Source organism: Schistocerca nitens, chromosome 2 (assembly GCF_023898315.1).
Source record: "Schistocerca nitens isolate TAMUIC-IGC-003100 chromosome 2, iqSchNite1.1, whole genome shotgun sequence".
Classification (NCBI taxonomy): domain Eukaryota; kingdom Metazoa; phylum Arthropoda; class Insecta; order Orthoptera; family Acrididae; genus Schistocerca; species Schistocerca nitens.
This window is the reverse complement of record NC_064615.1, coordinates 437,376,192-437,401,268: the sequence shown is the minus strand read 5'-3', so window position 1 is coordinate 437,401,268 and position 25,077 is coordinate 437,376,192.

The window sequence follows — 25,077 nt, the reverse complement described above, 5'->3', positions numbered from 1 at the left end:
AAAACAATATTTTTGGTCTATCAGTGTGGTATCAACATGATGTATGTCTCTCCAGTTCCACCCATATAATCACAGGGCATCTTAAGATAACATGTGGAAATCACAGAAACAGTCGTTCAGGAAAAGCAAAATGGTCTGTACATTAACCAAAAATAACACTTCTATAATTTTATCTTTGGCGAACTTTAAAGGAAGAGGTCTCTTAGGAAACAACGACGAAATGCCCTATAACAGAGGCCTGTGCTGCCGTTAACTACAAATGAAAATCAACGTGCAGTATTGTTTCTCCAGAATCACTTTATAGCGTGTTAGCAGTGCTGAATGTCAACGTTATAAACACATGGTATGAAAGCCATGGCAATAAACACATGTACCATACCTGACTTACTTGCTGCTTACTTTTAGTACAATAGGGCTGACATTTTTGGAATTGTCTCTCCTGAGGATGGGACAGCGGTTTGCGGCACTGTTATTTTGATACTTTTTGATCAAGTCCCACACGTGAGTAGTGGAATAAGCTGAAGTGATGCCAGTCTGCATTGTTGTCAAATTTACTCAAGATGTCAGCTGTCTCCCACATCTTCTTCCTATGGTGTAGATATGACAACGCCACATTATTGACATAGCTACCCCCACTCCTCCATCTCCCACTTCCCCTACCCACCACCACCTCACCCAGTCCTCTCTCCCACTTCCGCTCCAATTCCCAACTTGTGAATTGGTGGGAAAAGTCAGACTGTGCTGAGATGCTGGAGGGGAAGGACGTAAGGTACTTTTTCTATTTACTTCCTTTATTAATTTTTCAGGGTGTTATCCTGCTGATGGATTGTCCTACAGCTGCATCCGCCCTCAGCCCATCCCCTGCCCCCCAATTTCTGCCAATTCCCACACCCACCTTTCCCAATCGCGCATATGTACGAGGTGTAGCTAGAAAAAAACCGGACTAGTACTGGTGAAACAATAAAACGAATGCAATAAGGCTGAAAGTCGCGTGGCCTGTCACGTGACTCTCGCTCCGCCTACTGCTCGAGTTTCATTTGCCTCCTGCACTCAGTCTGCCCATGGCGTCTGTTTTAAGTTGTTGACGTTTTGTCTGTGCGTCGGAAAATGGTGAGTGTACAGAAAGAACAGCGTGTTAACATCAAATTTTGTTTCAAACTAGGAAAATCTGCAAGTGAAACGTTTGTAATGTTACAAAAAGTGTACGGCGATGATTGTTTATCGCGAACACAAGTGTCTGAGTGGTTTAAACGATTTAAAGATGGCCGCGAAGACACCAGTGATGACACTCGCACTAGCAGAACATTGTCAGCAAAAACTGATGCAAACATTGAAAAAATCGGTAAACTTGTTCGACAAGATCGCCGTTTAACAATCAGAGCAGTGTCTGAGTTAACAGGAGTTGACAAGGAAAGTGTCGAACAAGTTTACCGATTTTTTCAATGTTTGCATCAGTTTTTGCTGACAATGATCTGCCAGTGCGAGTGTCATCACTGGTGAATTCGCGGCCATCTTTAAATCGTTTAAACCACTCAAACACTTGTGTTCGCGATAAACAATCATCGCCGTACACTTGTTGTAACATTACAAACGTTTCACTTGCAGATTTTCCTAGTCTGAAACAAAATTTGATGTTAACACGCTGTTCTTTCTGTACACTCACCATTTTCCGACGCACAGACAAAACGTCAACTACTTAAAACAGACGCCACGGGCAGACTGAGTGCAGGAGGCAGATGAAACTCGAGCAGTAGGCGGAGCGAGAGTCACGTGACAGGCCACGCGACTTTCAGCCTTATTGCATTCGTTTTATTGTTTCACCAGTACTAGTCCGGTTTTTTTCTAGCCACACCTCGTATGTTCGCCTCGAAATCTGAAGACCGACTGGTCTAGTCCATAATACCATCATCAGAGGGTGCTCAAAACTGTCCTACAGTTGCTCCTTCTCGTCCCTACTTCCTGCTGCCCCGCACCCCCCAGTTATGAATTGGCAGCAAAAAGTCGGGGATGGAGGTACTGTATTTTTCTTTTTTTCTTTTTGTGGCAAATGTTGAGATGTCGCTGCTGGACAGAGAGGAATGTAATAAGTGTATTACCTGTAAGCGTACAGCTGAAGACTGCTTTCATAGCCTCCCACACAAGTAATGAAAGGAGGTGATAATGGGCGGATGGGGATGGTATACATTTCAGCAAATTACGGTGGTGTAGCAGGATGGCCTGAGGATGCATTTCACAACTCATAGAAACTACTGCCTGCGCTGGAGCTGTTTGTGTTTCTCGAAATGGCTGATCAATCCACAGTGAAGGAATCAACTTCGCCCTACTCCTTTATCCCAGACTGAATGAACCAAATGTGCTCGTCTTGGTATATAGTGCGCAACTAAGGACGCTTGAAACGGGTTTTGTCCCCTTTCCGATTTTGTTTGTGTGTATATGCTATCTTGCTGTTAGCTCTAGTCCACATTACCACTCGGAATTGGTAGGGGAACTGTCCTACAGCTGCTGCTAAAAGAAATGCCTCCTACCAATCTACAAATTTACAGGTGTATAGCTGCTGAGCAATTTGTACACAGATATTTTCGGAATTGTACACAGAAACATGGTAAGAAGGGAAAGGGAGCAAACTATCATAGAAGCGTAGGAAAGTTAGTACATTCTGTCACAATAGACAGAAAAAGCTTCACTGCTCTAATTACACATCGAATTTATCGTGAAAACAACCATGACTCATAAACAATGGTTCATAATGCAACACATGCACTGGGTACTGAGAAAAATCATTGTAATAACACGACTACCACAAATACCGATTCCAAAAGATTGCACCTGTAGAGTGTGGCGGCAGGTACACCTATGTTCATCTCGATGTGCAGATAAAGACAGTGTTACAGCCTCTCATACCTCCACTCCTCCCTCCCTCTCAACATCATGTTCGTAGGGATACTGGTCCCAGGCCTGTTCCAACGTGTCGCTGTAGGTACACAAAGAGATCCATCTTCTGGCGGTGATATGCTGCTTCTGGTCTGTAGAAATCATTCTCAGCTGGACAAAAGAGTCAAGAACAGGACACTTCCTTCAAGCCGTTAAACGTATTTCTCGGAAAGACTAATCCCTGGAACAATATCGAAATACTTCACTATTTGTCACTGATCAAGAACTGAATGGTCAGCAGTGGAGTAGTTTCAAACATTCTGGATGTACCGACATGGTCTGAAAGTGATCCTCGGCTAAGTAAAAAACTCATGCGCATGAAATAAAAAAATATTCATGCAATACATCTTGGGTAAATGACATATAAACATGTCTTTATGCTAGTCATCTCACAGTGCAGCGATGCGTCCGCTCTGCCCCTGACAGGTGGAGAGGGCTGTTCACTCTTGCTAGCCATCAGCACTGTAACCCATCACCATCTGAGTTTACCCTAATTCATCAGGTAAACTGTTCGAAGATTGACTGGCAGAGGTTTCAGGCGCTCCACTGCAACGAATAAAGCTTCGTGTGTTTGTGTGTGTGTGTTCTCGTACCATATGGGAAGATGAGATTCCTGATGTTCAGACGGTGGAGGAATAGAGAGTGGAGGAATTTTGCACAGTTCACTTGCTCCTTAAGGGATAACACACTATGTGTCTGCCTGAAGTTGATTTTCATGGCAACTCAACAGCTGTAATACCAGCTCATTTATTTAATAAAACCACTGAATAAGTATGAACACACATTTGCTGCATGAAGTATTATCGTCATGTATTCTTCTGGTCCGATTCTCATGCTTGCTACAACGAAATATTGTCCCGACAGACCTCTCTCACATCGTCTACGGGATGTAGGCTTACGCTTTTCAAATGAATAGTGTGACTTCAACAGTGCAAATAGCGGATATAGTACTAAAATCAATGAAATTTCCAGAAGAGTAAGTGTAAACTCACACTTGTCGTCTAAACGTATGCTTGCTATGATGATTATTGAACCGAGAATATTGAATCTTGCTTGAATATACTACAAAATAAGCACTTCATAACATTCAACATCCTCAAACATACATTCAGCTAGCACGTTCCACACACTACGGTGAGTAGATGACTTCACCAATAACGTAATGCTGGTAGGGACAGACGACAACGTGATAATCAATACTGGGGTAATATTTCAGGATGGATAGACGTGCTTTTCCTGTGAGTGGTACTAGTGTGTCTCTGAAAAAAAAAAAAGCGCACACAAAGACAATAGTAACGACTGTGTGACGTACGATTCCATTCCACATCCCGCCCTTGGGTGTACAGGAAAACGAATCACTGTAATAACATCACACAACTATAAAATAAATAAATAAATAAAAGCCTTTCACCAGATCAGCGCATATGTCTTCACCTCGATGTGCGGATGGAGACTAATCAGCTTAGAGCCACTCTTACCTGCCCTAATACCTCCCCTCATCCCTCTCTCTCCTCCCCTGTAAGTAGGTACACGCTTCGTAGGGTTGTTTTGTACTGTTGCTGATGGTACACAAACAAATCCATCCACGGAGGTGCTGTGCTTTGCTCGGTGAAGGGGTGAAAATGATATACTGTTTCCGGTATGCAGGTAGACCCTCCCGTGGGTAGTGGTTCTACTTTCCCAAGCCTGTTCTATCCTCTGGCTGATGGTAGAGAAATAGAGCCGTATGCTAGTGATCCTTTGCTTCGGTTGGTGTTGGGTTGACAATGGTATACTATTTCCGGTCTGCAGAAAGCAAATATATTTCCAGGAAATGCCGATACCTGGAACAACAGCGAAATACGTGGTTATTCGTCGCGGAATGGATCTTCTTGTCCGAAGTGGTCCGCGTTTCAGTACAAGGAGCGGTCAAAAAGTTTCCGTTAGAAGGCCGTACAGTCCAGAATCGGCCAGACTCGATATAACAGTTAGGAGAAATCACGATGAGCATGGAGGCAATAATCCCATCGACGTATCAGGTCGAGGATACCCGTTTGGTAAAAAAAAAAAAAAAAAAAAAAAAAGAAAGGGTACTGTTGCGTGCAGACGTCCGTCACTGCCTGCTGCACATTCTCGTCCGACAGGAATTGTCGATTGTTCGATTATTCAGGGTCTTGTAAAAGGACCGAAGGCGTGATAATCGCGTGGGTTGAGACCAGGGCTATGGGGCGGGTGCTCCACTATCTTCCACTCGAGTTGGCGTAACTTCTGCGTCACGACGTTTGCGACTTGGTGGCGTCCGTTATCATGAAGCGACAGCACCTTCTGTCGCAGTTTTCCGCAACGGTGGTTTTCGACAGACGTGCTGCCCCAAACACAATCTAGATTCTCTGATTGATGTGTACCGGTGTTTGTCTTCCGGCAGCCAAGAAAAGAATAACTGCACGTCGGTCCTGTTTGGACGCATTTGGTTATTTACCGCACGCACTTCGTAATGATACGATTGCCACACTGATACCTGGGCTATATGTCGGTGTTGATATAACCGCATCGGAATCACGCTATGTTGTTTATTCGCTGCAGCAACGCCCTCAGATGAAAACTTTTTGATCGCTTCTTATATGTGCACACACGGCAGTACTCTACAAATATACCTCCAGGAAAAACTACCTAAAACTTTAATCTCTATTGGATGTTAACAACATTCTCATTCCAGACTCGCTTTTCTTGGCATTGGCAGTCTACATCACATATCCTCTCCACTTCGAACATCATCAGTTATTTTGCTGCTTAAACAACAAAATGCTTCTACTGGTTTTAGTTCGTCGTTATCTGATCTAATTCCCTCAGCGTCCCCTGATTTAATTCTTCAACATCCCATTGTGGTATCGATAGCAACGCATAGTTTCAAAGGTTGGCACTACCACGAAACACAGACGACAGTGCCCTCTAGCCAGTGCTGTCGAGTTCTACGAGCTCCGCGACTGCTTCGCCCCATTTCATAAGGTGCAGCCAGCCAGGATGCTTCGCTTCAGCTTCGCACCACATTCCAAGTTAAGTATTCGTATTGCTCGAATGAAGGCAATTTAAATTCATACACCACTACTGACGTATTTTCCCTCTTCCTGATCCAACCCACGCGCCGCCTCCCAGGCGGGATACAAAACCCATTACCCCTGTTTTGCTTTTGTTAACGTTCAAATTATATCCTCCTTTCACGACAACGTCTAATCCGTTCTGCTGATGTTCCAAGTCCTTTTCTCTCTGCCAGAATTACAATGTCATCGACGAACCTAAAAGTTTTATTTCTTCTCTCAGAACTTCAATTCCTTTTCTAAATTTTGCTTCTACTGCCTTCACTGCTTGCTCAACATCGACGATAGGCTACAAACCATTCTGCTCCTTTACCAACCAGTCTCCCCTTTTACGTCCCTTAATCTTTATAACTGCTCTCTGGTTTCTGTACAAGTTGTAAACAAACGTTTGCTTCCTGTATTTTACCTCTGCTTCCTTCAGAATTTCTAAGAGTGTATTCCGGTCGTCACTGTCAAAAGCTTTGTCCAAATGTACAGAAGCTATAAACGTAAGTTTGCTTTTCATAGCCTGTCTTGTAAGATAAGTCGTAGGGTAAGTATTGCCCGGAGTGTTCCTAAATTTCTCTGGAATCCAAACTGGTCTTCACGAGGTCGGCTTCTACCAGATCTTCCATTCTTCTATAAATAATTCGTGTTAGTATTTTGCAAGACTTATTAAATTTAAAGTTTCTTTGGATTTGAATTATCACATTATTCTTGAAGTCTAAGGATGCTTCGACTGTTTCATGTATCTTGCACGTCACGCGTAATGCTTTTTTTATGGCTGGCTCACCAAAGGATGTCAATAGTTCTGAGCGAATGTCGTCTACCCTGGCTCTTGTTCTGACTTAGGTCTTTCAGTCCTCTGCCAAATTTTTCTCGTAGTGTCGTATTTCCTATCTCATTTTCATTTACGTCCTCCTTCCTTTCTATAACATTGTCTTCAAGTACATTTCCCTTATATTGCCCGTTTAAATACTCCTTCCACCTTCCAGCTTTCCATTCCTTGCTCAGTACTGGTTTTGCGTCTAAGCTCTTGATATTCATATAACGGAGTCTCTTTTCTCCAAACGTCCCTTTAACCTTTCCTGTCGGCGCTATCTACACTGGTGTTTAAAATTAAAGCAACTGGTATCCCGTCGTTTGTCTAATTCACGATACAATCATACAAACTGTCAGTAGATGCCGTACTATTGTGTTCTGCACGGAAGATAGCATTTCTGTCAACGAACAACCACGCCAGTGATGACGTCAGGGCACGTATCAAACGGAGTAGTGTTTTCCGAGTAGTCCCACATCCACAGTTGCTGTGTAGACAGTAACAGTAGATGGAGTATGGCACAGGGAAGACACCTACCACATTCTCTTCGGTGGAGAGCCTACAGTGGAGAATAGCAGCAGGACAGTCGCAAACTCATGTGGCTCGATGGCTACGCGTGAATCGTTCTGTTGTTTCTCGGATGTGGTGAGACCAGGGCAGGACCGACCATGTGTGATATCAGAAAGAGAGGACCGTTATTTGACTGTAAGGGTACGACGCTACCGCCTTAGTGCTGTGCAGCAACTGACGTCCGTCCTCGCAGCATCCACTGGAGGTGTTGTATCGAGGCAAACGGTGTACAGAAGGCTTCGACAGAGCGGCCTTTATTGTCGGGGGCCTGATGTGTGTGTGCATCTGACGCGCCTTCACAGAAGGAAACGTCTAGAGTGGAGTCGTCAACATGCCACCTGGACAGTCGAAGAGTTGTCCAACGTTCTTTCCAGAGGTGAGTCCTGATTTGGTCTGGAGAATGGTTCTCGACGGATTCGCATCTGAATGGAATCTGGAACGCGATGTCGAGATCCGAAGATTGCGTAAAGATATCGACATTGACGAGGAACGCTAATGGTGTGGGGAGGGATTATGTTGATCACTCGAACATCTCTTCACGAAATTGTACGGCTGAATCGGGAAAGTTTAACTTCAGTGAGATATAGTGACGATGTCGTGGGACCTCATGTACGGTTATTGTGACGTGCTTCGCGTCCAGACCTCGTACTGATGGACGATGAAGCTCTACCTCATAGATAGTCCGCAGCTCGTGGTCGTGCGGTAGCGTTCTCGCTTCCCACGCCCGGGTTCCCGGGTTCGATTCCCGGCGGGGTCAGGGATTTTCTCTGCCTCGTGATGACTGGGTGTTGTGTGATGTCCTTAGGTTAGTTAGTTTTAAGTAGTTCTAAGTTCTATGGGACTGATGACCATAGATGTTAAGTCCCATAGTGCTCAGAGCCATTTGAACCATAAAACAAATTTGTAACAAAAGTTTTATTTTTGATTACCTAAAGAATGCTCGTTAAAGGCTACCTCATAGAGCACGAGTGGCTGATGTTTTCTTGAAAACGGAAGATACTGCACGTATGACGTGGCCTGCTTGCTCTCCTATACAGTATGTCTGAGATTCGCTAGATAGACAGGTTGCTTCAAGTCAGCTACCACCAACCAGTTTACAAGACTTACGAGCAGATCAGCAGGCAGAATAGGCGTTATTGCCTCAACATGACATTGATGACGTTATTCACAACATGCTCTGTGGCTGTTAGGGCCTGTATTGCTGCCAGAGGAGGTCACACCCCATAGTGAGCATGCTAACCAGTTGTCGGAATGTGTGTGCAAATATGTTAAGTTGGAAGAAACCAAAACCATTTTCGTCTGCTGTTACGCATGATACAGTTGTTTACGCTCTATGTTCTTGACATTTGCTTCTACTTTGGTGTCATTTCAGTCTGAGGAAGAGTATAGAGCATACCGTCAACGTCTAACATTTTATCAATAATGTATTGCCAGAAAAATGTAATCGATGATACTGAATGGCAATTGTGGAATTTTATTACAAAACTCCTGGACCTAGTTGCGTTCAACAATTCTGCAACAGTTACCAATCGGAAATACAGTGCCAAAGGTCTCCTAAATTTCCCAAGTACAACGGTGGTTGCCAAGGCTCTATTAAACGTTTACAGATTTTATTTTCTATAATCAGCCACTAAATAAGACCTACATCTTACGGGTATGTAATACCTCTAAAGGAGATGATAGAGTCGATATCTTGAAAGTAAAATTATTTGATGACTACCTGTGGCATTTTATTTTCCTTCTTGTTAAATTCAGCGAAACATGTCTAGGAAACAGAGGATAAGATAAAATTGTGTTTTGCTAAAGGCAGACCTTCTCCTAAACAAATATATTTGAGAGAACCTCGATACCACAGTTCCAACTGGTAAATATTACAATAGTTAATTTAGTATTAACCACACTTAGGCCCAAGATTTTGGCAATAAAAATAAATAGTTGCCATTCAGTATCATCGATTATATTTTTCTAAAACTAAGACTGCATGTTTCCTCACATATTTCTTTAGTGATACATTGCTGAAAAACGTTAGATAATGACAGTGCGTTCCGTAACATTTATTCAGATTGAAATGACAATCCCTTATGTGCTAAGGTAGCACTGTAACACGTAATGAGCTTCATAGAGTAATCTAAATTTAATTTGATGTTACAGTGTGATACACACTAACAGTAGGGATAATTAGTTACATTTTTCGAATAGCTGACACTAATTTTGACAGTGTATTTGTTTGTGTGTTTTCAAAATATATTAGCTAACATGTATTTTTGGCCTGGCCAGGTTAGTATCGATCCTTTCGGCCAAACTTGTCTGATTGGTATGTATCAGTATGTCATTTTTTATCTACATGTGTTGAGACATGTAAATTGCATTATGGCACTTAATTTGATATTGCACTAAAATCTTTTAGACACCGCTTTGATCGACTTGTATGTGTATGTGGAAAACATTTTTGTGGCACTTGATGTAAACACTGATTTTTTTTTGCATTAATCATGTATTTTTGCACTCATTTTAATCGTTGAATTTACATTGTAACACTTGAAAAGCAGTTAGATGTGGACAGTAATTAATTGCAAGCTCTGTTATAACTTTCACTATGGTGCCTTAATCGAACTAGGAGCTTTTAAAAGGGCATACATATGTTAGTGAAGGCAAACAACAGGAGCGTAAATCATTACTTCATTCTATTTCAAGTTTTGAAGTGTTGTGGAGTGGTATTTAAAGTAAAACTTATCTTCAGTAACTATGTATTTCCAGTTAGTCGGTTACAATACGTAAAACAATATTCTTTTCAACTCTTTATGGAGTGTATGTTTACTATTCATTCCCATCTTCCACACTGAAGGTTATATAGTCCATTGACATTTGTGAGTGTGACTGGTGAAACGATACATAAACAGCTTCTTGTTGTTAGGAATGAAACTACAGTTGGCAAAACTATTTTTTGCGCAATTTTGTGTCATTCAGGAGACGTTACTTATTTTTCAGGAGTGAATGTGTTTGAAAGACCTAATTTAGATGTGGAATTACTGTAAACATTATATTTTGATAAATAATTCAGGTCGATCAGATAATTTTGCGCACAGTCGGCTTTGGGGCTACATTGCGATTGTCACTTTCATTTTAATCAAAGCTAAAATTGTTTCATTTCAATGGAAGCTAAAACACTACTAGGCTCTGACTGGAGAATAGGAGAAGAATTACAAACCACAAGCAGCTTAGTTCCACCTTATTGGAATTTTTTCTGCATTAGCACAACTGTGCTTGTTCTACCATATAACAATGTTATTGGCTGTATCATTTTAATGGCTCCTAAAATACTAGACTATGATTTGCTCGGGGGAAGGGGGGGGGGGGGAAGAGTAGGGTTACAAAACAACAACTGTGATAGTTCCATCACCTTGGATTTCTTTCCCCACTAGCACAATTATGCCACGTCCACCATCTCGGTCTTTGATTGGCTGGAGAGGAGAGGAGGAAGCGGAAAGCAGATGTGGTTTGATGAAATCATTGGTAATGATAATGACGTAACTGAGAGTATTGTCTCCCTATATAGGCCACGCAAAAATCAAATTTGTCTAAAAATCGTTATTGCCTTCCTGTAGGTGATGGATTTCGTGGATTCTTAATATGCCTCCACGAAGGTAGCTGCAACCTACAGATTGTTAGTTAATGGTAATAAACGATAGAATGCCCATACCTTGTGTTAAGTATTGATGCTCTTTCAGGTGACGTTAATACAAAAGTCTTTACAGAGATATCCTTTCGTGAGAGGTAGTTGCAATACACACTACTGACAGCCTGCAGTTGCATACGTGGCCTTTAACGAGCATTCTTTAGCTAATCAAAAATAAAACGTTTATTACAAATTGGTTGATATAACGTGCCGTATTAAAATTACAGGCAGAACCTGAAGAAGTCAATCTATTTGTACAGTCTGCTCGTGGCATTTCATTGCTGTATTACATCAAAATAATGAACGGAATTGGTTTTCACAATAGTCGAAATATTGCCCTTTTAAAATTAAGTGATGTTCTATATTTTAGTGTAATTTTCCGATTCTGGCCTCATTTTACTGGAATAAAAAAAATAACGATTTCATATCGATGATAATTAAAAGTAGCACGTAATTACGAGGCGTATACTAACATGCTAAGTACATGAAGGGTACTGTATTTTGAGTAAGACTGTCAGTACAGCGTAAATTAGATATATCCCCTGCTCAGCCAGAACACCATGACCACCGACCTGCTATCGATATAAACCCGTCCAGGAGACAGCAGCGTCACCTTGCGAGGAATGACTGCTAGTCAGACACACGCACACTGCATGCAATATCAGTGAGCATGCTGTTCCTGCGTTATATGAAGACAACGCGCGATGTATCTGAGTCTGACCAGGACAGATTGTCGGAGCCTGGGGGCTCGGCATGAGCAATTCGGAAACTGCACGACTTGTTGTGTGTTCTAGGAGCGCTGTGGTGAATGTCTCGAATACGTGGCAAAACCAAGGTGAAACCACGTCTAGACTTCATCGGGTTTGGCGGCCATCCCTCATTACAGACATCGGAACTCGTAGGCTGGGAAGACTGGTAAAACACGACCGAGGGTGAACTGTGGTGGGATTGACATCATAATTTAATGCTATGCAGAGTACAAGTATGTCTGAAAACACACTGCACCGAACGCACCTAACGATGGGCCCCTGCAACCGACGACCCATGCGTGTGCCAAGGTTAACACCACGACATCGGCAAATATGACTGAAACGGGCATTGACCATCGGCAATGGACGTTGGTGCAGTGGCAGAGTGTTGTATGGTCTGACGAATTCCGATACCTTCTTTATCATGCCGATGGGAGGGCGTGAATTCGTTGTCTTCCAGGAGAACAGACCTTGACACTTGTACTCCGGGACAGAGACAACATGGCGGCTCCATTATGCCCTGGGGAACATTCACGTCGGCATCCATGGGTCCAGTGGAGCTTGTGTACAATGAGTGTCGTACACTAGTTGAGGACCTTGTACACCCCTTCATGGCGATCTAGTTTCCCGGCAGCAGTTGCATTTTTCAACAGGATAATGCGCCATGTCACAAGGCCAGAAGTATGATGGAGTGGTTCATGAATCACAGTGGCGAGTTCCTATTGACCTGCTGGTCCTCCCAACTCTCCAGATCTGAAACCGATCGAACAAATCTGGGATATGATTGAACGTGGCGTCACAGCTCATCGCCCTCTCCTAGGAATTGATGGAAATTAGGTTACTTGTGTGTGTGTGCAGATGTGATATCAACTCCCCCCAGCCACGTACCAAGGCTTGCTTGTTTCCATGCTACTACATGTCGCCGCTGTTATCCGTGCCAAAGCTGGACATACCGGCTATTAGGTAGGTGCTCATAATGATCTGGCTGATCAGTGGATTTTTCTTTGCAACGATGTTGTACAGTCTGAAAGAATCAAACTAAAATTCACTTTAAAACTATATGACCAGAACTACACCAAGAGTAATAATACCAACATAAACTGAATATTTATAATATATGTTTTGCTTTTCTAGGGCTGTTGAAGATGCTGGCTAGTCGTCATGCGCGGTGGCCATCTTGGTAATCTGGATACAAGGAATCGAATCTGAAAATAATCGTTATGGAATGTTAGGAAATCTCTGTACTGGTACAAGTTTCTTTGTACTGAAAACTACAATAAAATTTCGTCAGGCTGAAGTAAGTTGAAACTATTCATATACACTCCTGGAAATTGAAATAAGAACACCGTGAATTCATTGTCCCAGGAAGGGGAAACTTTATTGACACATTCCTGGGGTCAGATACATCACATGATCACACTGACAGAACCACAGGCACATAGACACAGGCAACAGAGCATGCACAATGTCGGCACTAGTACAGTGTATATCCACCTTTCGCAGCAATGCAGGCTGCTATTCTCCCATGGAGACGACCGTAGAGATGCTGGATGTAGTCCTGTGGAACAGCTTTCCATGCCATTTCCACCTGGCGCCTCAGTTGGACCAGCGTTCGTGCTGGACGTGCAGACCGCGTGAGACGACGCTTCATCCAGTCCCAAACATGCTCAATGGGGGACAGATCCGGAGATCTTGCTGGCCAGGGTAGTGACTTACGCCTTCTAGAGCACGTTGGGTGGCACGGGATACATGCGGACGTGCATTGTCCTGTTGGAACAGCAAGTTCCCTTGCCGGTCTAGGAATGGTAGAACTATGGGTTCGATGACGGTTTGGATGTACCGTGCACTATTCAGTGTCCCCTCGACGATCACCAGTGGTGTACGGCCAGTGTAGGAGATCGCTCCCCACACCATAATGCCGGGTGTTGGCCCTGTGTGCCTCGGTCGTATGCAGTCCTGATTGTGGCGTTCACCTGCACGGCGCCAAACACGCATACGATCATCATTGGCACCAAGGCAGAAGCGACTCTCATCGCTGAAGACGACACGTCTCCATTCGTCCCTCCATTCACGCCTGTCGCTACACCACTGGAGGCGGGCTGCACGATGTTGGGGCGTGAGCGGAAGACGGCCTAACGGTGTGCGGGACCGTAGCCCAGCTTCATGGAGACGGTTGCGAATGGTCCTCGCCGATACCCCAGGAGCAACAGTGTCCCTAATTTGCTGGGAAGTGGCGGTGCGGTGCCCTACGGCACTGCGTAGGATCCTACGGTCATGGCGTGCATCCGTGCGTCGCTGCGGTCCGGTCCCAGGTCGACGGGCACGTGCACCTTCCGCCGACCACTGGCGACAACATCGATGTACTATGGAGACCTCACGCCCCACGTGTTGAGCAATTCGGCGGTACGTCCACCCGGCCTCCCGCATGCCCACTATACGCCCTCGCTCAAAGTCCGTCAACTTATAAAGGCACATTTGCATGCCGTGCGTGAGTTTCCTCGGAAACGCGAAATCTTAATTAAATAAAGCCTATGGCACAGAACTGCAGCGCTATGTCGCTGATAAAACAAAAAAGGAATTACGTTACTCTTATGTTTGTTTAAGAGAAGAGAGAGAGCTCAGGTAGAAGTGGTGCGAGAAGCACGTATTTTATTTTATTGTCTGGCACACCGCCATATTTTCATGTTATAGAAGAATACTGCGAGTTGCAACCACACTAGGCACTCGATTCTGTAATGAATTTATATTTATGAAAGTAAGTAGGATTATGAACTGTAGGCTATTTCACTGAATATATCTGATTTAACTAACTGTGTAACTTTTTTATGTTTAGTAGACAATCACCTCTGTACGACGTATTGGCATGGCTGGCAAATCATTGTAATATTGAGATTAGATCATGAGTCCGTACCTACCGCAGCAGTCTTTGGAAACGATTTAATTACGAAGTCCGATTATTTTAGTTTTCTTTCACGGTCAACTACGAGTTACATTGCCTTTTCCGAATAGCCATTGTCAAGCGTCTGATACCGAATAATTAAAAGTCCACGCTCCAGATAAGGCAACGTTTATTACAACCAATCACTATCACTATTATACATAATTAATATTTTATTTTATTTTATTTATTTATTTTATATTGGCGACTGCGTGTCGGACTTGTTATTTTGTCATTTGTTACATTGTTCTCTTTGTTTCATGTGAAAAATCAACTTTCTGGACCTGGACTTGACTATATGAGAAATAACAAAAATCTGAAGATATTTGCCAATTATAAAATTTTGCGGGAAGACGCAATGAAGCTTCCAGCAAAATAAGGTAAGACGCAGCATCTTTGCATTGGCAGGCTTGACCAGACGCATAATTCAATGTATTAGCTCTTCAGTAGATTCTGTAGTATTTCTTTCGCGCGTAGCAGTTTTCAGTGATAAATTTCATTCTCAGTACTTTTCCTTAAACAATAACTCCTGCAACAATACCAATACACGAGTGTACAATATGGCCGACTTCTGTACGATACGTTGTAACATGGCCAGCAGCCATTAAGAATAATCCGATATACAGTCTACATTTTTAAATTTAACAAACAGCCATTGTTGCTACGAGCGATTCATGCTCAACTGCATTTTATTTTAAAACCAGTGTCACACATTATTTTCTTGAAACATATATCAAGTGTGGCACGGTCATAACTAGAAAACAATACGCAAAGATGGAACAGCAAGGACATACTATTCAGACGCAATCCGACTCGGACGAGAGACAAATGTTAGAAAATGACTTTACGACAGCAACCGGTAGTGACGATTCATCAAATATTGACGCAAGTGTTAACGGAAATTTTGACAATAGGCCGTCCACCACAAAAATTTCAAAGTCTCAGTCAGAGCCCATGCTAATACATGACGTCACGTCTAAGGACGCGGCGGGGGCAGAGACCTTGCAAACAGTAAACATTGCCAACATGTTACAAATGCTAATGAAACAGAACGCGGAAAACATGGCAACCTTAAGGATGCAGAACGCGGAAAACATGGCAACCTTAAGGATGCAGAACGCGGAAAACATGGCAACCTTAAAGACACAAAATGAACAGTTAAAGACACAAAATGACGAAATTAAATCTGACCTCATAGCACTCAAGACAGGTAGTGACACTTTGTGTAAACGTGTGGAACTTATAGACGCCACACTGACCAAACAGATGACTGAACTCAGTACGAAATTTTCCAAGCTTAATACGAGACAAGAAAAGACTACAAATGACGTAGCACTTTTACCGACACAAGTAAAAAACCTTAATGTCACGTGTGAAGCTCTTACTGAACAAATTCAAACATATCCATCAGTACACGACAACCTTGAAAAACGAATTACTGACGTGCAGAATAAATTTGACGATGTTGAACAACACCTGACTGACATCTTACAATCTGATGCCACAGCTCATTTTCAAAATATTAATAAAGAATTTCATGATTGGGTAGAGAACAAAGACAAACATTTTGATAGATGCATACGTGAAAATTTACCAACAATTGTGCACGACTCCGTAGCGGAATACATCACTAATAACAAACAGCTGATTAGTGACGCAGTACAGTCTGTCACTGCACCAGTGACGCAATTCACCGATCAACCACAGTCTGAATGTAACGAAAATATCAGTCAAAATGTACAGTTCAGAAACCAATATACATACGAGTGTGACGCACACATACCGTACACAACATACACACAAGAACAAAACACACCACGACAACAACACATACCACAACGGGCAAACACAAACACAAGCTATTATCGTGGTAAACCACAGCAACATTATCGTAATTACTCGCCAGCTGAGCATTGCAGTAATTACAGTGGAACAAATCCATATCATAATGCAAAGGAAGAAGAAAGCTTAATAAAACACAGGCAATTTCAGGCTTTTATCCCAGAAAAACGAACCATTCATCCGGTGATTTTTCTTAAATCTTTTAGTAACGCATTTCCACGCACTTGGAGTGACCGGAAAAAGATTTCATATATTGTCGGTTACATCCAAGGCGATGCAGCTGTCTGGGCATACAGTCAAGCTGACATATGTACCACGTACAGTGAGTTTGAGCGTGCCTTTCTGAACAAATTCTGGTCGCAATCCGTCCAGGAGCGACTCAGAAGACAAATTTTAGAACCTGAAACTTTTAACAGTAAAAATGGTAACTTACGCAGATATTTTGAAAAATACTTGAACATGGGACATTTTTTAGACGAACCCGTCGCAACACGTGATATACTCCGTGCGTTGAAGGCCAAATTGCCTTTCAACATTAAAGAAAAACTCTTACATATTCCGGATGACGATCCAGATTATTTTTTAACAGCTTTAGATTCGGTCGACATGTTACTAGAAGATCAGCGCTTCGCGCGGCAAAACAGCAGCCACAATGTTTATACTAGTGGTATGCAAAACATGCAGGCTTGCCAACTCAATTCTGGCGCGCCCACAGTTGGATACGCGGTACAGCAAAAACAGCAAACTCACATGCCGTCTCAATATGGAAATCAAAATCAACACGCGTATTCCAATACAAACAACAGTTACAACAGTAATAACACTCCATGCGGCAATCCATACAAAAAGCACCGCGGTAATAACAACAACGGTAACAGCGGATACAAATGTAACAACAAAAACACAAACAGAAACAGAAATAATAATAACTACGAGCCAAGACAGCATCAAGGCTGGACTCGTAGCGATCAATACTTTCATTCAAACACTGCTTTACCACAGCAGCCACCAGGACAAAATTGGAGCATACCTTACGACCGACAGGTAAGTTATAATGCGCAACAGCAACAACAACCGCAAAAGTTTGGAGATCACAACAGGCAATATCCGAATGTGAATATAATAGAAATGACACCTGATACACAACCTCAATCTGTGTCAGTACCTAATACAAATGCTAATCCAACAAACTAGAAACAGTCACTTCTATGCCCCGGGTCGTGGCTGAAGAATTCTTGGGGGGCGACTTCAATGTTAATCAGTTATTTGACACCACAATTGAACAACAAAATAATGATATGCCTAATAATTCTAAACAAAAACTACCTGTTTTATTTATAAGATACAACCACAATAACAATATATCAGATGAACTTTTACAAGACAGTACACAATGTCGTTCAAACACAAATGAAATTGTTTTAGCATCTACCACTGGTGTAGTAGGTGGGATTCCAACTACTATTATTCTAGATACAGGTGCAGCTGTGAGCGTTTTGTCTTTTAATTTCTATAAAAAGATGTGTGAATTGGAACCTTTCACGTCACTACTCTCTCGAATTGTTTTTAATTGTTGCTCTTTGGTTTATTTATTTATTTTTTGATTATTGGCGTAACAACGCATATATGGAAAGAGTTACGTGAAATACTTTTAACAATGCTGTGCTTTGAATTTCTTTATCATCGTTACCTTTTTGCAAAATAAAATGTATCTATGGAAGTCTTATTGTTCTGCATCTGGCCTACAATTTAAAGAACGATTTTTCTTAACTGCAACTCATGCTAAGGATCAATATAACTTCCCTACTTCATAGTTATTAAAAGTTGAAATTACTTTTAATGAACACTGATGTTACAGTTCGTATGATCGTTCAAAAACACAAGTTCGCAGTGGATTTTATTTCTTGGTGAAATACTATTTCATACTACGACTAGCCCAAGAACATGAGACTCTCATAAAAAAAATTACGTTATCACTATAAAATTTGCCAGATCAGAACGGAACACAGCAAGATTACTTTCAGATTTTGAAGGTACATTAAATTATTTGCACTGTAAATTATATCCTATCAGCAGCGCGCGTCAACCTGCAACACATCATAAAATCTGCTGATCTTCACTGCCAGCCTGGGAGCTAAAAGAAATAATATTATTTTACTATTATTTTACCGCTTCCTTGCGGTATGCTCGACTATATTGTAAGTCGTTTAAATACGCCGCGGCAGCGGCTCTTCGTTCTCCACGCAGCTCAGCACCACAGATAATATTTATATAACTGAAAAATGTCTCAACAGGATGGGATAATAGGCAAGCAAGCTTTAACAATTAATAATACAAGTTTTCATTTAAACAACTCTATTAAAACATTTAAATATCTCATTGATTACAGACCTGTGTGAATTCACACGTAATGGCGTACATTTCCCAGTCTCGACAAAAGAATGCTACATTCGCGTTCTCCACGACAACAACAGGAGATCTTACTCTCACAACTTCCAGATTAAGAAGACAAAGAATTTAATTTACATCACGCATTATATACTAGTTCTTTTGGAATCTCTGTTCAACATTTATCTTCTGTGGCGGTTTTATTACTCGCCGACGCAGACGTTCTCAAAAATAAATAATAAAAAAAATACATAATTTTACACAATGACACAATATGATACATCTAATTTTCTAATTACTACATAATATGTTGTTTTTGTTTCTTACTAGACGTTACAATGCCCCCTGGCAGCAATTGACTAACGTTGAAAATGTTCGGCAATATGCTGCCACTAACGTCTGTTTGGTTATTGTCTGTTACCTTGGTTGGAACATTCATTTTACACTTCTTAGTTCTTTCACACTGTAGGTTTAATTACACTTTTTATACTGTTCTTACACTTTGCGAGGTGACCGTCAACCTAGTCCCAGGGTCATTACATTTATTTGGCTCCCCCATTCGGGCTACGTGCGATCAGAAAACCTGGGAAAACTGCGCCGGAGCCATGGTCATCTCACAAAAAGTTCAGACTCTATTCAATGTTCACATATAACAAAGGCTATTTGTGATAGTATGTTAAACTTTTAGTCTCTTTGTTATCAATATAATATTTGTGTTCTGGATTGTAATGAAAGTCACTTATTACACATTTTTACAATAGTATAATGAATCGTCCTTGCACTTACTCGCGACAGTTGGTTTAAAATGTCTAGCATTCGTGCGAGTATCCTTCATTAACATGACGAAAACATATTAGATCGATACATCACTAAACCCATGAATACTTTGAATTTGTGTTGGATAACTCAAAAAAAAATGTTTGTCACATCATTTCGTGTCCACTAAACCCTATTCATGTTAGTGCATTAGATACATAGTTGATAGTTCATTTGAATGACAACAATGTTGTACGGAGCTGGCGGCGCGAAGCAATTGTTGAGTAGCGTCGTCTGGAACGCCGCGTACCGACGGCCGCTGGGTTCGACGACCGGCTCTCAGTAACAGCGACGTCGTGCTGACGTGGCGCCCAAGCAGTCGCGAACCGCGGCGAACCATTCGCCGATGTCGACGAGTGGCAGTGGTTTACCGCGACCGGCTGGCTGGCGGCACGGCACTCGTCTCTGCTTCTCCGCGTGGCTCCCCGTCGTAGCGCATGAAACAAACATTCCACAACGGTGTACTGTCTTTAAGGACACAGATTACTAGCTGTGGAAGAAGATGCAACTTGTTAAAAGCGTTTATTGTTCAGTAGCCGTCGCTTCACTGGTATGCACTGGTATGTTTTGGCGTGATAACAGGTTTCTTGTGGCATTGTGACACTGGTATTCAGGGTTCGTCACACGCACATTGTACTACACATTTTCACTCACTCCCACGGTTGATACACTGCCAGAGCGTCTTTCAACACGCGAAAATGTTTCGTTACACACATACTAAATGTCTCCGTCGAGCGATGTTTGTTTGAATCGACTTCGAACGGATCAATAACTACTGTTTTTATACACTGTCTATTGTTCGTTGAGCACTGCACTAGGACAGTCTATCACTCAACACTAGACTTATCGACGTATATATTGGTGCAGATACAACAGTCATTTTCTGTCCCTACTACACACAATATTTCGTCCTTTGCTTAATTGTTTATGCACACAGTTTATTTTTTAATACCTTTTAACTGTTCTTCGCATAATTACTCTCATCTACATGGCGTCTATTTGTTTTTACCTTATCACAACACAGTTTTCATATTGTTACTAGGCGTATATAGCCCTTTTGTAAATTTTTTAAAGGTGTGTGATCTTTTTTTTTTTTTTTTTTTTTTGTACATAGTTTTCCTTTCCTCCTTTCAGTGTAGCTTGCCTGGTTATCACCCATCTAGCAAACAGATTTTACCATGTGCATGACAGCTTGACTTGGGCATATTGCTCAATAAATACTTCATTTAGCACTAGCATTATTTTTAATGAATTTTCCTATATGACTACAGTGTAGGTTCCGCATTGGTTGACTTAATTCGCGTATCGCGTAATGAATATTCAAGGGCGTGTACCAAGTACACAGGCTTCAATTGAAGCATTGCTACATACAGAGCGGAGTTTCCACGGAACGGGCTTGTTTTTAATTAGCTTCTGCTCCAGTGTCGTTCTCAAATCACTACTGGCAGCAAACATCACATCACATAATTGTTGCATATTACAAAGTCAATGTTTGGCTAGTAAAGACTCTCTCTCTCAGGGTTCCTTATTCTAATACAATTACAGCAATTACCTCACTATATCAGATTGCTTCATTAATTGCACTTACACACTACACATAGAAAATGGTTCAAGAAATTAATCCTTTATAAAATGATTCAAGAAATTAATCCTCACTTTATCAACAAGAAGATTGTTCGTTGCTTAATGAGCATATAATATTTTAATGACTAATTGTCTGTAAACAAAATCTTTCCTGTGTAAGCTATTGCTCACTTTCTGATTCCACTTCCTCCAAGTTTAATTACACACAAATTTCTTTCTTAATACTAACATACTTATATTCTAAAACACAATTAAAATCTTCTTACAACTATTACTCTTTATATGTGATATGTCACTGAATAAATAACTTCACATCTTTACGTGGATATAATCCTTTGATCTTCCCCGTATGGGGATGTGCTAACAAATAGCTACATTCGTGTGGCCCTGAATATAGCAATTGCCACTTACTATTTTGTTTTAAGGTGGCTGAAGATTTAGGGTGGTTACGAATAAGTACTAGGTCTCCTACATTATATTTCTGTTCGTTAGTTACACCTCGATCGTACCTCTTTTTTTCTTTGGCCACTACTTCTCTCCTCGACCAAGGGATGGAGTAAGTTGCGCGACAGTATGTTTTATGGGGCATCACCTCTATGTGATAGTGGTACCCTTTGACTATTCCTGGTCGGTCGGTAAATACCATAGTATATTCCGATAGCAGCTGCGTCAACTGTTGCTTTTGTGTATCACTTAAACCTTCAGATTCGTGCACTTTGGTTTGAAATGCCTCAACATTTGTTTCAAAATTTCTCTCCTCTAAATTCGGGTAATAGAGGTCTGCTGCATGTGAAAAATCATCGAGGTGTAGTACCCAAGGGTTCCTACCTTTGATATTGATTCGATTACAACACGGCACAAGTACCTCCTTCGATTTCATCATAGATAACTCAATCCTCCTACCCCTATTAATTATGCTTAATTTCCCCAAGGAGAGGTCGATCAATGCGTCCCTCTCACGGAGAAAATCTACTCCCAGAATGCAGGCCACCTTTAATCCTTTAACAACGAGGAACGAGCTCACTATGGCTTCGCCCTCCTTACAAATCTCCACCTGCACCTGGTACTTAACTGATTGGCTCTGTGCACTAATGGCTCCAGACACCTTACAATTATTAACCGGGAAAGTCGGAATGCTATGTCCTTTTCCCAGTGCTTTAAATAACTCCATACTCATTACACTTACTGAGGCACCTGTGTCGATGATTATATTCACTGCAACATCATTGATTTTCGCTTCGATAATAGCTTGCACATTTTCGTTATTATCTTTCTTACATTCGTGCGATTCGTTCAGTAGATCTTTATCCATACTGACACCGTCGTTGTATCGCAGCATACGTATCCCAGGTATATTATTATCACTCGTGTTGCTCTCACTCCATCCCTCGGCCATCGATGGAGAGCATATCGAGGCCGATTCTAGTTTGTTGGATTGCTTACTTGTGAGGTACTTGGACGGCTATTGTCCGCGACCTCCACTATATGTACATTCTGATTTGTAGGCCGCCACGGCTGCGCAATAGGCGCGTTTTGCGGTGGTGGTCTATTGTTGTCATACCGGTCATTACCCTGTCGCTCTGGGCTTCTTCGCTGATTCTGTTGCCAATTTCGATTACTATCACTATAATTGCTCTGCCACTGACCTCGCGCATTTTTCCAGCGGTTGGTCCCTGACATTCCGGATTCGTACCGGTCGTCAAATCGACGCTTTTTGTTATAAGTTGGTTGTCCATACCCGTTCTGGCTTCTACCATTACTACCATTTTGCGAATGTTCTTGTCGCTTGTTACCACCCCCACCATTTCCATGGTTGTGGTTTTGTGCACTACTATTTCTGTCATGTTTACATCCTGACCCATTATTCCGCGAGTGATCGCACGCTGATTTTGCGTCTTCCTGTATCAAGTCTATTGAATCTAGAACAGACAGGAAGTTTTCCATGTCGCTTTCTGGTACGTGTATTAATTTCTCTTTGATATGAATGGGTAAATGTGATTTTAGCAGTCTTATTATGTCTCTTGGTGATATAGGCTCGTCCCAGTAGCGCGTTTTGTTTATATATTTTTCAAAATACCGCCTCAAATTCCCAAGACGGGGTGAGTACGGTTCGGGATTATATACTTCTTTTCTTAGCCGCTCTTGTATACAAGGCGACCAATATTTCGACAGAAATGCCCTTTCGAACTGTTCGTATGTCCTGCAGCTGTCTGCTACTTCTGTAGCCCACAACGCTGCGTCACCTTGAATGTACGACATTACGTATTGAATTTTCTGTGTTTCGTTCCATACACTGGGCAAGATATTTTTAAAGCTTTTTATGAATACTACTGGGTGTACTGATTTCCGTTCAGTAGTAAACGTTTGAAATTGCCTATTTTTGATTAAACTTTCTTCAACTAATATTTTTGAACTACATGGGTTTGCTCCTGGGACATATGCTGTGTGCTCCGAACCGGAGCTACAGCTCTTCGCATTATCGACTACAGATTCCCCATTGTTGTATCGCGTATAAGTTTGTGCGTTGCCAAAACCATGGGCTGTTGGCGACATAGGTTCCTGTTCCAGATGTTTTCTGCTTTGTGCTAAACCCTTCTCCAGGTCGGATATCCGTTTGTTCATATTCACTTGCCACTGCGGAATATCCTCACTGAGTATTTGTTTGATGGTTTGGACGTCGTTCTGTACCTGACTATTTACTGCGGTACTGAACGATTCGGAATCTCTATTTGCTATGGCTGCTTGTACTTTAGAATTAATATTTTTGTCAATCTCACTCTCCTTCACTTCTAGCCATGAGTTGAATTCTGTTTCAATTTTAGTTGCTTGTTCGTTCCACTTCTGCTCTACAAGCTGTGTGGAATCTATTTCTAGCTTTTCTACTCGGTTGGCTAATACACCTATTTCGTCTACCCTGTTAGTGTTTGCTACTTGCCGGTTGTTGACCTGTTCAGTCAGCTCCTGCACGGCCTTAGGTATCGACTCATAATTCTGTTTCATATCTGCAATCTCTTTTTTCATATTTTCTAACGACTGCACAAGTTGCTGGTCACGCTCAGCTTGCTGGCGATCTCGCTCGGCTTGCTGGGCAAGTAAATTTTCTGTTAATTGGCGATCTCGCTCAGCTTGCTGGGCAAGTAAATTTTCTGTTAATTGGCGATCTCGCTCAGCTTGCTGGCGATCTCGCTCGGCTTGCTGGGCAATAAAGATTTCAATTTTTTCGTCCTTTTCAGCTTGTTGTTGCGCAAATTTTGCCTGGTAATCTAACACACGCTCTAAGATAGCCTGAAGTGAATACCCACCAGGCAGATTACCACTCTCTGGTTCCTGCTTTTCTGGTGGTGGTACAATTTCTTTATCGACATCTCCTTGAGCACTAGTGGGCGGTAGCACCACCTCCTGTGCCCCTGCCCCCACATTTTCGCATGTTATATCCTCAAAGAGAGTACTTGAACTGCTTAAAGTACCCGGTTCTACATTTCCTGCACTAACTAATTGTTGTTCCTCAGTATCCATATTGCTCGGACGCTGACTACGCAACTTAACCATATTCCTAAATTGCTTACTGAACCACAGAATCTGACAGTTTTACCACTTGCACACAAAACACGTTAATTTAGCTACACTACACTACACACTAAAAATTACTATCTACCATCAACTTTGTCCTGTCACAAACACTAACATCAAACTACGCACAATATGCACAC